Raw genomic sequence first — 13,430 nt, 5'->3', positions numbered from 1 at the left:
TGACTTTTTCTCACGTGTCATTCACTAAAGCAAATCATATGTTCACGAAGGTCAAAGAGTAGGAAAGTGCAGTCCTTCCAAGTGCCCAGAAGGAGACGAGAACCAGCAATACTGGAGAGCAGCACTAATGTTTACCACACCCACTGGGTCCCTCCCTTAAAAAATCTTATTCGTGGTTTCCCCATTCCTCCTTAGCAGATTATTCAGACACTAAACCGCCACTTGCCCAAGTCTTGAGAAGTTGCTTCCTTTTTTTCCCCTTGATGAATACAGTATGTTGACTAAATTAAATAGAACTCAAGGAAAGCTAGATGTAAACCAAAGAAAGATTCCTCTGTTTACTAAACTTCCTGTGGAAGCGAGAGAGCCACAAAAATCCTTCAATTTTTTTTTTCATCATCCTGTGTCTTCCTAAAGTCACTCTTGATCTCATCACAGGACCAGTTAAGGGAGGAAACCAGGTGGAAATGAAGGTAGCAGCAAACAGAGTTGTAGTTTGAAGCTGGCTGTGGCTGGCTTCCAAGGGACTAGTTTTGCATTTATTATTAACATCATGCAGCTGCATACGAAAGGGATCAAAGCTGGCCAGAGAGGCTCTCCTAATAGAAAGACCCAGAGCCGTGAACAACAACACACTACATCTGCAGGTTCCCAGGCAGTGGTGGTAGAATTCCGCTTTCCTGAGCAGAAGCAATTTAGATTCTTCACTGATAGAGAAGAGTTCAAATTTGAAGGCAACTCCATCTCAAAGCCTGCATCACCCTGGACAGTGAACAGGTCCCAAGCATCACAGCTTTGAAATACTAGAGCTAAAAGTGATTGCAAACCAGATAAAAATTGTCTCCAAAACTTCATGAGAAGCCTGTAAAGCCTATCTGTTTCTCCGCCTCTGGTTCCAAGAAACTAACTGCTGAGGATGCACGTAAACGGCGTCTGACTCATTGTTTCCTTCCTTAATTCTATTGGATGCTGAATTAACAAACAACCACGGATACTCACTCAAGCTAAAATTAGCACCCTTGTCATAAAACACTGACTTGTTCCAAGATTTGGAGCGAGACTGGCCAGCAAGCAAATGACTACCCTATCTTTGTCACCCTAAGTCTGCCCTCTGAACCCTCTGAGCACAGAGCACCCCAGACTCATTCCCCATTATGAGTGGAGAGTCACTGAGAAAGCTCCTTGGCCACTGCTGGGCCTCCAGATGTGGGCTTCTGGCACACAGCCTCCTTCTCAGCTCCAAGCAAACCAGACCCCCTGCTCTATGAACCTGCCACTGTGCAGAAGTCTTTAACCACCTCTGGATTGCCGTGGAAAAGGTACCGTTTATATCTTTAAGGTTTCACGTGGTGTGGCAGCTGATTTGCTAACCGAGATCCCCACACTGATCAGTCATTGGATGCGGGCCACCTTGGGGAGGGGCATAACCTTGGAGGCGGCAGCTCCTTACAGATGAGACAATCCCTCAAGAAGCTGACGCCTGAGGGCTGCTGGCCCACAGCACTCCCAGGAGCTGGGCCAATGAGTCTTCACTGAAGGGGGATCTGGGTCACGTATCCCAGTGCCTAACACAGCTATGCCGAGTCCTTTCTCCCTGCAGCCTCTCCAATTAGACTTCAAACTTCTTCAAATCTCTGCCCCAGATTCACTTGGTCCACAGTATTCAGACCAGTGTCCCTTGTCCCCAAACTCTCCATCCTTTCCAATGACCTACCTTTATCTCTGATTTGTCACACTGGCTCATGTCTATCTGCCCCAGTGAGTAAGTTTAATTCTACATTTACGTTGATGTTTGCTTAATAACTTTCCTCCAAGGTTTTAGCCAGCTCTTATCTATGAAAACAAAGAATCAGACTCCAAATCATGAAATATTTGCTGAACACGTCCCACTTTTCATCTTTTGGACATGCTTTCATTGTGTAACCAGGGGGCAGAGGGTTAAAGTGAATTGACTTTCAACTCTAGGTTGCAAACTACTGCGTGTTCCCGTACAGTTAGCTTCTTTGGTGTTTTTCACGAACCAAACGCAATCTAATTTACTGCCAGATGTGTATTCCTGTAGGTTCCTTCCAGTCACATGAGAAATCTACTGGTTTCCCTAAGGGAGAAGAGGACTCATTTCCCCCCAAAATGACAAGAGAAAACTAGGTCACCTAGAGTTAGAAAGCTCCTTTAAATCTTCTCCTCTGGCCACTAAGCTGAGAAGATGAGTTGATAAACTCTCTCCCACCATCTACAGAGTAGCTTCAGCAATATTAAGCTTCTGAGTCTGTTTTCACCTAATGGCACCTAAGCACATTCTTAAAGTTCAATGATTAATCATTTCAGTACTCTCTGGCTTTATCCCTTGGTGCTCCATGTACAATAGGACAAATCAGGTTATACGTTTTCTGGCGTTGATTCCATTCGATTGAATTCCTCCCCATATTTAGGTATAATCTCTAAGTACTGTCCAGTATAAGTGGTCTGGGGGAGGGCTGTGCATTTTTTCCCAGCATGGTCTCTTTTCTAAGCGTAATTACATGCTGGGCTTAAAAGCTCACCCACCTCGTAACAGGGGACTAGATGAGACCCCAGCCTGGATCTCAGATTTGGACACACTCTTTTTTTTTTTTTTTTGGACACGCTCTTTTATCACCTCCAATTCCTGGTTAAATCTTCCTGCTATTTCTAAACAAGGCTTCCAACAGAACAGAAGATGCACAGAGAAACTCCAGAACAAAGTGAGATCCAAAGTGACTCTCAAGCAATACCCGGGGGCGGGAGCAGTGTGGGCAGAGGGGAGAAGCAGAGAGATCAAGTGAAAAAGAAGATGTATGGAGGTTACCCAAATGATGTGTTTCCGTGTGCCCTATAAGGAGAGAAAATCGGATTGACACTTTGAACTCTCCATCCTTAAGAAGACAGTCCCACAGACCCATCCTCAAAGAGGCATCCTTGTGAAATTCCCTTCTGGTTGTAGGCATTGGTTGACATAAGGACCCTTCCTCTCCTGTCTCTGGCAATCAAAAGCACGCTTGATCGGCATGGCTAGCTAAGGCGAAAGGTGCCTTGCTGAATGAGAAAACAGTCTGTCTGGGATGCTGCTTCACACATGGAACCCAAGACTGAGCATGGTCACTTTGCTACCACCTTTGGCTTAGGAGAAGCTAATGATGAAAAGAGAGAATTTTTTGTAGTTGTTTGTTTATTCAGTCACTATAAGCTATATATTATTATGTAAGGCCTTTAAAATGTATTGAGAATTTATGGATATTGGAAAAGACTGAAAATGTAAACTGGTTAAGACAGGTTTCCTGTCCTCGAGAAAGACAGCATCTATTTGAAGAAACGGGAGGTTGAAAGATGATTTAATTCCTCTTTGGGGTTGGAAAAGATTTGGAGATCTCCTGGTTCGAGTCCCTCATCTCGGAAAAGAATGCAGCACCGAGAGCTGTAGTGATTTGTGATTCACTTAGAATCACTCAGCTAATTAGTGGCAAAACTGGACCAGAGCTTGGGTCTTCATATTCATAGTTGAATGACCTTTTCATTACCCAAATTGCTCTCAGGGTCTGCAATAACTCACGATTAATCTATGAGTCAGTTCATCCTAAAACAATATTTTCATCTATTTTTAAGAAAAATATTTCATATATATAAAAAAGTACCAAGAATAATATATTCAGTCTCATGTACCCACTACTCAGCTTACTAAATTATAATCACAATAGACTCTCTCTGCATCCCTTTTCTATCCCTTTCCTATATATTCCTCTCAACAAGTAACCAGTACCTTGAATATGCACTTTTTCATTTCCACGAATATTTTAAACTTCACTACATATGTATACATCCATAAATAATACATAGTATTATTTTTACATTTTTTAAGCTTTATAAATGGTGTAATACTGTATATTCTATTTGGAATCCTGTTTTTCACTTAACATACTTTTGAGATTTATGGACATTATATATATAATTCTAGTTTAGTTTTGCTGCTAAATAGACTACCACTTGTTTGCCCATTCACATTTTTCTTGTTCACAGAGAAGTAGAATGGTCCCAATTTTTTTTTTTTTTTTTTGGTCATTCCACGCACATTTGCCTACTGTTACCTTGGGCAGATTGAGGCTGTACACACTAGGAGTCACACTGCTACGTCACATAGTATGTAAATCGTTAAACTCACTGCATTCTCACTTCAGCTCTAGACTGCTCGTCTTCACTGGCTTTGGTTTCATAAATCTACCTGCTTACTTCCACACGGCTGACATTTCAGGTTAGGGCAAGTTTGAGAGTTTAATGATGGAGGAGCTTAACAAACTGCCTATTGAAGACTGCAGATGCAGGGTTAGTTGATGTCCGGGTGACACTCTTTGGAAATGCAAGTAGAAGTCTCTGAATTGAGCTGCTTAATTTACTGGGGCTTCTAGTGAGCTCCAGAGCGAGAATCACCACATGCGCTTTCGAACAGATTGCTCTTTTGTGTCATCCTGGGGACACAGTAGAGAAGTACACTCCTAGCCATACAAGCAGAGCCAGCCTTCCTGGAAGGGTAGTAAAGAGTGATGGTAAGATACAAGTGGCTGATGCTACAAGGTCTTTCTCCCAAAGCACTTTTCCTGTGGTTGTTCCTGAAATTCAACCATTTGTTCTTCTAATACAGTCCTCCATTAAAATGCAAAGAACAAGATAGGAAGGTTCAAGTAAATTACTAAGATGTACTATTTATTCAAATCTTAGTATGAAGGACATTTTGGTCAAGGTAAGAGGGCTGGGGTATAAAATCTGAGAAAAATAAATGCCTAGGAGTTCATAGTGATGAGAGGACAACTGGGCTGAGTCTTTTAAGCCTTTTTTTTTTTTAACATCTCTATTGGAGTATAATTGCTTTACCATGGTGTGTTAGTTTCAGCTGTATAACAAAATGAATCAGCTATATGTATACATATATCCCCATAACCCCTCCTTGTCGCATCTGCCTCCCACCCTCCCTGTCGCATCTGCCTCCCACCCTCCCTATCCCACCCCTCTAGGCGGTCACAAAGCACCGAGCTGATCTCCCTGTGCTATGCGGCTGCTTCCCACTAGCTATCTATTTTACATTTGGTAGTGTATATATGTCCATGCCACTCTCTCACTTCTTCCCAGCTTATCCTTCCCCCTCCCCGTGTCCTCAAGTCCATTCTCTATGTCTGCGTTTAAGCCCCTTTTAAAAAAAAAAAAAAAAAAAAACCATCTCCTCCATGAAGCAATCCCCAATATCTCTGGCTACAAATAATCACTCTACTCTGATCTCCTACAGCACCGTGCACCTCTTTTATGACAATTATCACATACTTGATTTTAATATAAATGTGCAAGATCAGGGGTCTATGCACAGTGGATCAGATATCCTGTTGCAGAAGAAACTATCCCCAAACTTAGTGGCTGAAAGCAATTATTTATTTGCTCACAATTCTGCAATTTGGTCAGGGCTCAGCCGGGTCAGTTCATCTCAGCTCCGTGTGGTATTAGCCAGGGTCCCTTGTGTGGCTGCACGCAGAAGACCACTCAGCCAGTGCTGGAATGTCCAGGGTGTCCTGTCATTTTCCTGGATTTCTCTGCATGTGGACAGCAGGACAGCTGAGACCTCCTTTTACACGGTGGCTGGCTTCCGAGAGAGCAAAAGCAGAAGTTGGAAGGCCTGACAGGGTTAGGCTTTGAAGTGTCACTTCTGCCTCAATGTACTGGTTAAAGTAAACCACAAAACTAGCCCAACTTTAAAGAGAGGAGAAATGGACTCCATGTCTTGAAAGGAAGAACAGCATAAATATACAGACATGGGAGGACTTGCTGAAGGACATCTTTCATGACACTACACCGGACTTAGACTCTTGGATAGAATATTTGATAAATAAGTGAACACAAGTGCTTCTTCCAGAGCACTGGTCAAAGGGGTGCTGAAGAAAAACCTCCCTCTGAGGTGACCAGTGAATGAGAAAGTCAGTCTATACCATCTCAGGTAGCAACCCAGAGACGGAGCCCTCAGCGGACTTCCCCACAAAGTGCTGCTTCCCCAGCTGGCTTGGCTGGGGCACAGTGGCCACCCTACCATAGTGTGCTCATCCTTAACCATTCACAAAAATCCCCATTCTCTTCCTTGAACAACTGCAGTTCCCTACTCACGCTGAAATTAGATGGGGCCGTGTGATTTGCTCTGGCTGGTAAATGTGACCAGACGTGACATCTGTCACGTGTAGATGGAAACTTCGGCACCACTGTGAAACTTGCCCCCCTCTCCCTGTTTTCTGCCCTGGTGAGATGGAACATCTATTAGTCTGGATCCCTGAGTAAGTGCAGTGAGAAGAGCTCCTGTGGGTATGACCCACAGAATCACCCCAAGGACTGGAGGATGGAGATCAGGCCCAGGCAGCCGGGACCAAAGCCAGTGCCTCATGGAGCAGGAGTGAAAGATAACCCTATGCTTTGTTAAGTCACTACAATTTATAGGATGTCTGTTACTGTAACCTAATTGTATTATTTTCTACTGCTGCATAGCAGGTTACTACAGATCTAGCATCTAAAGCAATGCCCATGTATCATCTCAGTTTCCATGGACTGGGATTGGCCATGACTGAGCTGGGTCCTCTGCTCAGGGTCTCACAAGGCGGACATCACAGTGTCAGCTGGCTGCATCCTCATTTGGAGACTTGACTGGAGACAGAGCCACTGCCAAGCTCCCTCAGGGTGCTGGTGGAATGTAGCTTCTTGCAGTTGTAGGTCCCTGTGCTCTTGCTGGTGGTCATCTGGGGGCCGCTCTCAACTCTTTGAGGCTGCCCACATGCCTGGCCATGTGGCCTCCCTCTCTAAAGACAGCCGTGGAGAAAGTCCCTCATGCCAAACCCATCTTGCATTTCACGTGTCGCTGACTTGTCCAGACTTGGCCTTTAGACTCAGATTTAAAGGCTTTATGTGACTCAGGTCAAGCACCCCCAGGACAACTGCCCTTTTCCAAGGTAGCTCTTCCACATAAATCCATTATATTTATAGTCCTGGGGTTTATACAGAGAGTGTACACTAGGATGCGGGGATCATAGGGGACATCTTTGAACTCTGCCTAAGGCACTAACCTAGTCAATCCTGATGGACACACATGGTTCAGATGCACAGAGAAGATCCGAAAAGGCAGCAGAATGAATCCTGTTCTCTGTTTTATCCTAGTCCGGTTCCTTTTCCGTTCACAACATTTCCCCAGAATGTGTATCTTGGGACTTTTCCACCAGAAAGGGCAATAGCTCATGAAATCCATGTGGTTTGGAGGACCCATGACAGTCAACCTACGGTATCCCAGGACTGCACTGTTCCCTTTAAGCTCTAAGGTCTAACTACCTCTGCCCCATAAAGGCCCTCACATTCTTTGTAACCACATTTATAAATCACATGTTAATCACTATAGTCCCTTTTGAAATTGACTCGGGAATCTGTATCAGTAAGCCTTTAATTGTTCATTATCCTAAAATAATAAACACAATTCCTGAAATCATCAAAACAAATGCTCAGATTTACGGGCCAAAGGAAGGACTGCAGGTTACGATCATCAAATGAAAATACGCTCAATATCAAAAATTAGAGGACTAGATAAAGAAATTAAACCAGGTCTGTATTATGGGTTATTGTGTAACCATTAAAAACCTATTTGTAGGGCAGGAATAGAGACGCAGATATAGAGAATGGACGTGTCGATACAGGGTGGGGAAGGGGAGGGTGGGACGCACTGGGAGATTAGGTTTGCCATAAATGCACTATCATGTGTAAAATAGAAAGCTAGTGGGAACCTGCTGTAGAGCACAGGGAGCTCAGCTCAGTGCTCGGTGTTGACCTAGATGAGGTTGGGGGGAAGGGGGGAGGGAGGTCCAAGAGGGAGGGGATATATGTATACATATAGCTGATTCATTTCATTGTACAGCAGAAACTAGCACAACACTGTAACGCAATTTTACTTCAGTAAAAATAAAACTGTAATTTTGAAAAATATTTAGAGATAGGATATTATGGTCATGAACATCGTTAACTTATTAATAGGATATAAACCGTATATAAAAATTATTTCATTTTAAAGTAAATATAAACATAGAAGTACCTCAAGAATAAAATGCCAAAATACTTCAAAGTAATAGAGTTATTCTTTTCTTTCTGCTAAGTTTCTTATTTTCCAAATTCCAGCAATGAAATTATATTGCTTACAAGACGAGAAAAACAAACAATAAATGTTATTAGCTTAGAGCTTAGAATAAATTGCTTTCAGGTACTTCTAGCACTTTCAAGGCAGCCATTTATAAATTATTAATAGTACACAATAAAAATGTTCCCATTTATTTGTGAAACAAGGCAATAATTTGTTGACTTGGTTTGCATGTTTACAAGCACCTGAAAGTTGCAGAATTTATAAGTGATTTCATTATCCAGACTTTGGGCCATTTTAGACTAAATTTGAAATTAGGTTGCATTTTCTTTTTCATTGAGGTATAACTGACATACAGTATTATATTAGTCTCAGGTGTATGACATAGTGATGTAACATTTTTATGCCATGCAAAATGGTCACCACAATAAATTTAGTTACCATCTGTCATCTTACAGTTAACACATCATTACTGACTATATTTCCCATGCTGTACATTACATCCTCATGACATAGTTTATGACTGTAAGTTTATATTTCTTAATCCCCTTCACCCACTTTGCCCCCCTAATCCCCCCTCTCCCCTTCCCCCGAAACAACTACCAGTCTGTTCTTTGTATCTGTAAGTCTGGGTTTTGTTTTGTTTGTATTGTTTTTTAGATTCTGCATATAACTAAAATCATGTGGTATTTGTCTTTTTCTGACTTATTTCACTTAGTATAATACCCTCAAAGTCCATTCATGTTGTCACAAATGGCAAAACTTTATTTTTTATGGCTGAGTAGTATTCTATTTTTTATCTACCTACCTATCTATCTATTGCTTTTTAGCTTGATAAAGTGCTCATGGATTGGAAGAATTAAGATTGTTAAAATGTTCATTCTACCCACAGCAACCTATAATTAATGTACGACAAAAGAGGCAATAACACATGATGGGGAAAGGATAGTGTCTTAAATGGTGTTGTTAAAACTGGATGGTCACATGCAAAAGAATGAAACTAGACTACTAACACCACATTCAAAAATTAACTCATAATGGATTAAAAACTTGAATGTAAGACCTGAAACCATATAATTCCTCGAAGAAAAGATAGGCAAAAAGGTCCTTAATAAAAATTTTTAAAAGATTACTGAACTTTACCAGGAAGAAATCTAAAAACAGGGCTTCACTGGGTTTGGATTTCAAATAATCTGGTGCATTGAAGGTGGGCAAAAAGAGAAGGGCCTGTATAGAGGGAGGAAGAGGAAAGGCGAATGGGGAAACCAGTGAGAACACAGTGCCCATTTGTCCAAGATACAGCCTCTCAACCCCAGGCCGATTTCTCCTAGAGCCCATAAGAACTTTACTGTTAAGAATCCCCAAAGAACTGCCTCAAATTTGGGGTTAGGAAGGACAACGTTCCTCCATTAGTGTAGAAAGCAGAATTTCTATTCTTGGCGTGTGGCTTTTTCCTCCATCATCAAAAGCACCCCTGGCTAAGCCCGTGGTCCCTGGAGTTGCTGCCTTATTGTCCTGTGAAGCAAGGAGATGAACAAATAAAGACTAATTAAACCTATCACCATTGAGAAGTCAGTAAAATCTGGAGGAGGCTTGAAAAATGGAACAGTCTATGGTTCAGCTACATGGACCTGCAGGCGTGTGTGTGCGTGTGTGTGCGTGTGCGTGTGCGTGTGCGTGTGTGCGTGTGTGTGTTACATGGGCCTCTCACTGTTGTGGCCTCTCCCGTTGTGGAGCACAGGCTCCAGACGCGCAGGCTCAGCAGCCATGGCTCATGGGCCCAGCCGCTCCGCGGCATGTGTGATCTTCCCGGACCGGGGCACAAACCCATGTCGCCTGCATTGGCAGGCGGACTCTCAACCACTGCACCACCAGGGAAGCCCGACCTGCAGGCTTTTGAAGACCAACATATAGATGGAGAAAATCATAAAGGCTGAGCTTTGGGGGAAAATGAGTGATTTGTCTAATAGATGTAGTCCTCTTTCCCGTTACAATTATGGGTACACTCTACAATTGCTGATTTGCAGGTGTTTGTTTCTTTGTTTTGAAAATGACTGACTTGAGAAATTAAGTTAAAATATAGAAAGAGGTAGAATTACTTTTTAAAAAGCCTGTTCCTTGTAAAAATCAACAAAATAGGCAGACTATTAGTTAGCTATACAAAAGAAATAAAAGGAAGAAGCACAATTATGCAAAATAAGGAATGATAAAAGGAAAAATATTATTGAAAGAAAGGAAATATTAAAAGCCATAAAAGGTTATTTAGAACAATTCTACAGAAATAAACTGAAAAACCTAGATGAAATGGATAATTTTCTAGGAAAACAGAGTTTATCAAAACTGAGTGCAGTAAAGGCTGAAAAGAAAAAATTCTAGAGAAGAAATAGTGAAAGTTATCAAGGTGCTACAAACCCTCAGAAACCATCAGGCCCATATGTATGTTCACAAAGGTTCTACCAAACCTCCACAGACTAGACACATCCAATGCTATCTGAACTCTTCCAGAGCAGATGCAAAGAAAAAAAACCTCCAACACATTTAATCAAATGAGTATAACACTGATAGATACATTTGATAAACACTGCATTAAAAGTACATGTAGAAATTTATTTGATAAAGGTGATATATCAAATCATTTGAGAAAATAGACATTTTCATAATAAGTACTGGAACAATTAACCATTTAGAAAAAGTTAAGATTGAATTCATACTTTACACCATATACCAGGATAAACTCCAAATGGAGTTTATGCAGAGATCTAACTGCCAAAATATGAAACTGTGCAAGTACTTGTAGGAAACATAGGTAAATTCATTTATTACCTGGGAGTGGGGAAGATCCAGAAACAATAAAGGAAACAATTTTAACTCAAATATATTAAAATTATTTTGTATAGCAAAGAACATCATAATCAAATTTAAAGAAAATGTCCAACTGGGAGTAAATATTTGCTACTTATATTACAAAAAAGGACTAATCTTCCAATATATAAAGAGCTCTTAAAAATCTAGAAGAAAAAGGCAAGAAGTCTATGAAAATGTTAAGCAAAAGACCGTAACAAACGTTTCAGAGAAAAAAAAATCTAAATATGAATTAAATGCACGAAAAGATCCATGAATCCCATTCAGATGAGAAATACAAATAAAACTTCACTGATATAACATGTCTCATACTGACAAAAACTCCAAAAGTATGAAAATCTACTGTCAGTGAGGGAATAGGGAGGCCTAAATTACTGTTGGGAAACGCAAAGCAGCACAACTTCACGTGAACAGGGATTTGGCAAATATCTCACGAAATTTTACATGAATTTACATTTTGACTCAGCAATCCCACTTTTAGTCTCTTTCAGGAAGATATACCCCCCCAAAAAACAAAACAACATAGGTACAATGTTATTTATTATGGAAGTATTCGTAATATCAAAAGATTGTAAATATCTCAAACATCTATTAAAATAAAGGACTGGTTAAATAAACTATGGTTACTTCCATACATGTAGCTGTAAATATATATATATACGACAAAGACCTCTATGTAGTAATATGAAGTGTTCTTGCTAAAAGCAGCAAGATGCAGAACAATGTATATAGTATGCTTATTTTGTGTGAGAAAGGAAGGGAAAAGATAGATGATAGATAGATAGATAGGTAGATAGATGATACATAGTAGAAAGAGAAATTTGCTTATGTGCTTGTTGTTTTCAACATGAAACACTAGAAAAACAAATCAAAAACAAAGAAAATAGGCCATCTACGTGGAAAGTAGAGTGGAAGGGGTAAGAATTGAAACAATACTTTTCTGAAGTTTCCATTTTTAGTTTTGACTTTTGAGCCACATAAATGTTCTGCTGTTGTCTAAGACCTAAATTAAGGCTTCACATGATGTGCTGCCTTGACATCTGGCGAAAGCAGGAGGGCCTTGAACTCAAGTCCCCCTTCCTCCCAGGCTCTGCTCCTGGGGATAAGGTCCTTCAGCTGAACAACTCTCCACAGCAAAGAGACCAGGCACAGTTCCTGATTATCTCTGAGTAGAGGGTTCCAGCTCTCTGCCAGCTTACAGAATTATTCAAACAAGTCAATTATATCCTCCCACAGGAACCAGGGGCACCTCACCCTCTTGATACTACAAAGCTTGCCTCCCCCAGCTACTGGTTGTTCAGTCTGTTCCTGAGTGCAACCCCTACGTGGCCCTGAAGGACATGAAGTGTCCTCCCCTGGGCTGTGAATGTGTGTGGCTACTCTCTTATCTGTCTGGTGTCAGGTACTGTGTGTCTGGCTATTCCCCTAATCCTACGTGACAATCTCTCCCTCATCAGTGGAACGCATAGGAGGCAATGGAAACATTTGCATATTCAAAAACAAAATAAAACTTAAAAAAAATTAAACTATAAAATTGAAAACAAACTGAAACCAGATGAACCTAAGAATATACCAAATTGGTATTGTATTCATCCATTAAAAGGAATCATTTCAATGGACTTTTGACTGTTCATTTTTAGTGGAATATATCCCAAGATTTAATGGTAACAGTACTATAATTGTGAAATTATTTTATACATTTGTAGGGCAGAAAAATTAGGAAATATATTGCTAGCAATCAAGATTTTCAGTGGAAACAAAAAGAGATACAAATATAACATATATATGTTAATACACACACACACATAGCAGACGCTCGAACAACATGGGTTAGAACTTGTAGGACCCACTTATATGTGGGTTTTTTCACTAAATACGTACTACAGTACTAAACAATCCCCGGTTGGTTGAATCTGTGGATGTGGAACCATGGATATGGAAGGCCAACTATAAAGTAATACCGCATGGATGGTTGGTACCCAAACCCCTGCATTGTTCAAGGGTCAACCATACGATGTATCTCTGTCTATGGAAAGGGCCTTGATGCAATGTCATCCTTAGAGTAATGAGCATTACTAGTCTGATTACCTTGGTTTCCCTAATCATACTAATCCCCAGTTAAAGGAGCCAAGACTTCTTGAAGAAATAACTTGAGTGTTGAAAGGTGAGAATAGAACATCTTACTGTGCCAGAAAGCACAGAAGTACTCAAATATGACACACAAGCCAGGTGAGAGGAACTACCACAGGTAATATTTGGCATAATTGAAACATCAAGAAGAACAATGACTGTAATTCTTGAACATATCGAACAAATAAAGGTCCACAAGTCTATGCTTATACTCAGAAGAAATAAACTTATTTATCAGCATTAAGGGTGACATATCATCACCTTATTCAGAAAAATACTAGAATTTATC

This window comes from Pseudorca crassidens, chromosome 8 (genome assembly GCF_039906515.1).
Source record: "Pseudorca crassidens isolate mPseCra1 chromosome 8, mPseCra1.hap1, whole genome shotgun sequence".
Classification (NCBI taxonomy): domain Eukaryota; kingdom Metazoa; phylum Chordata; class Mammalia; order Artiodactyla; family Delphinidae; genus Pseudorca; species Pseudorca crassidens.
This window is presented reverse-complemented; position numbering follows the sequence as displayed.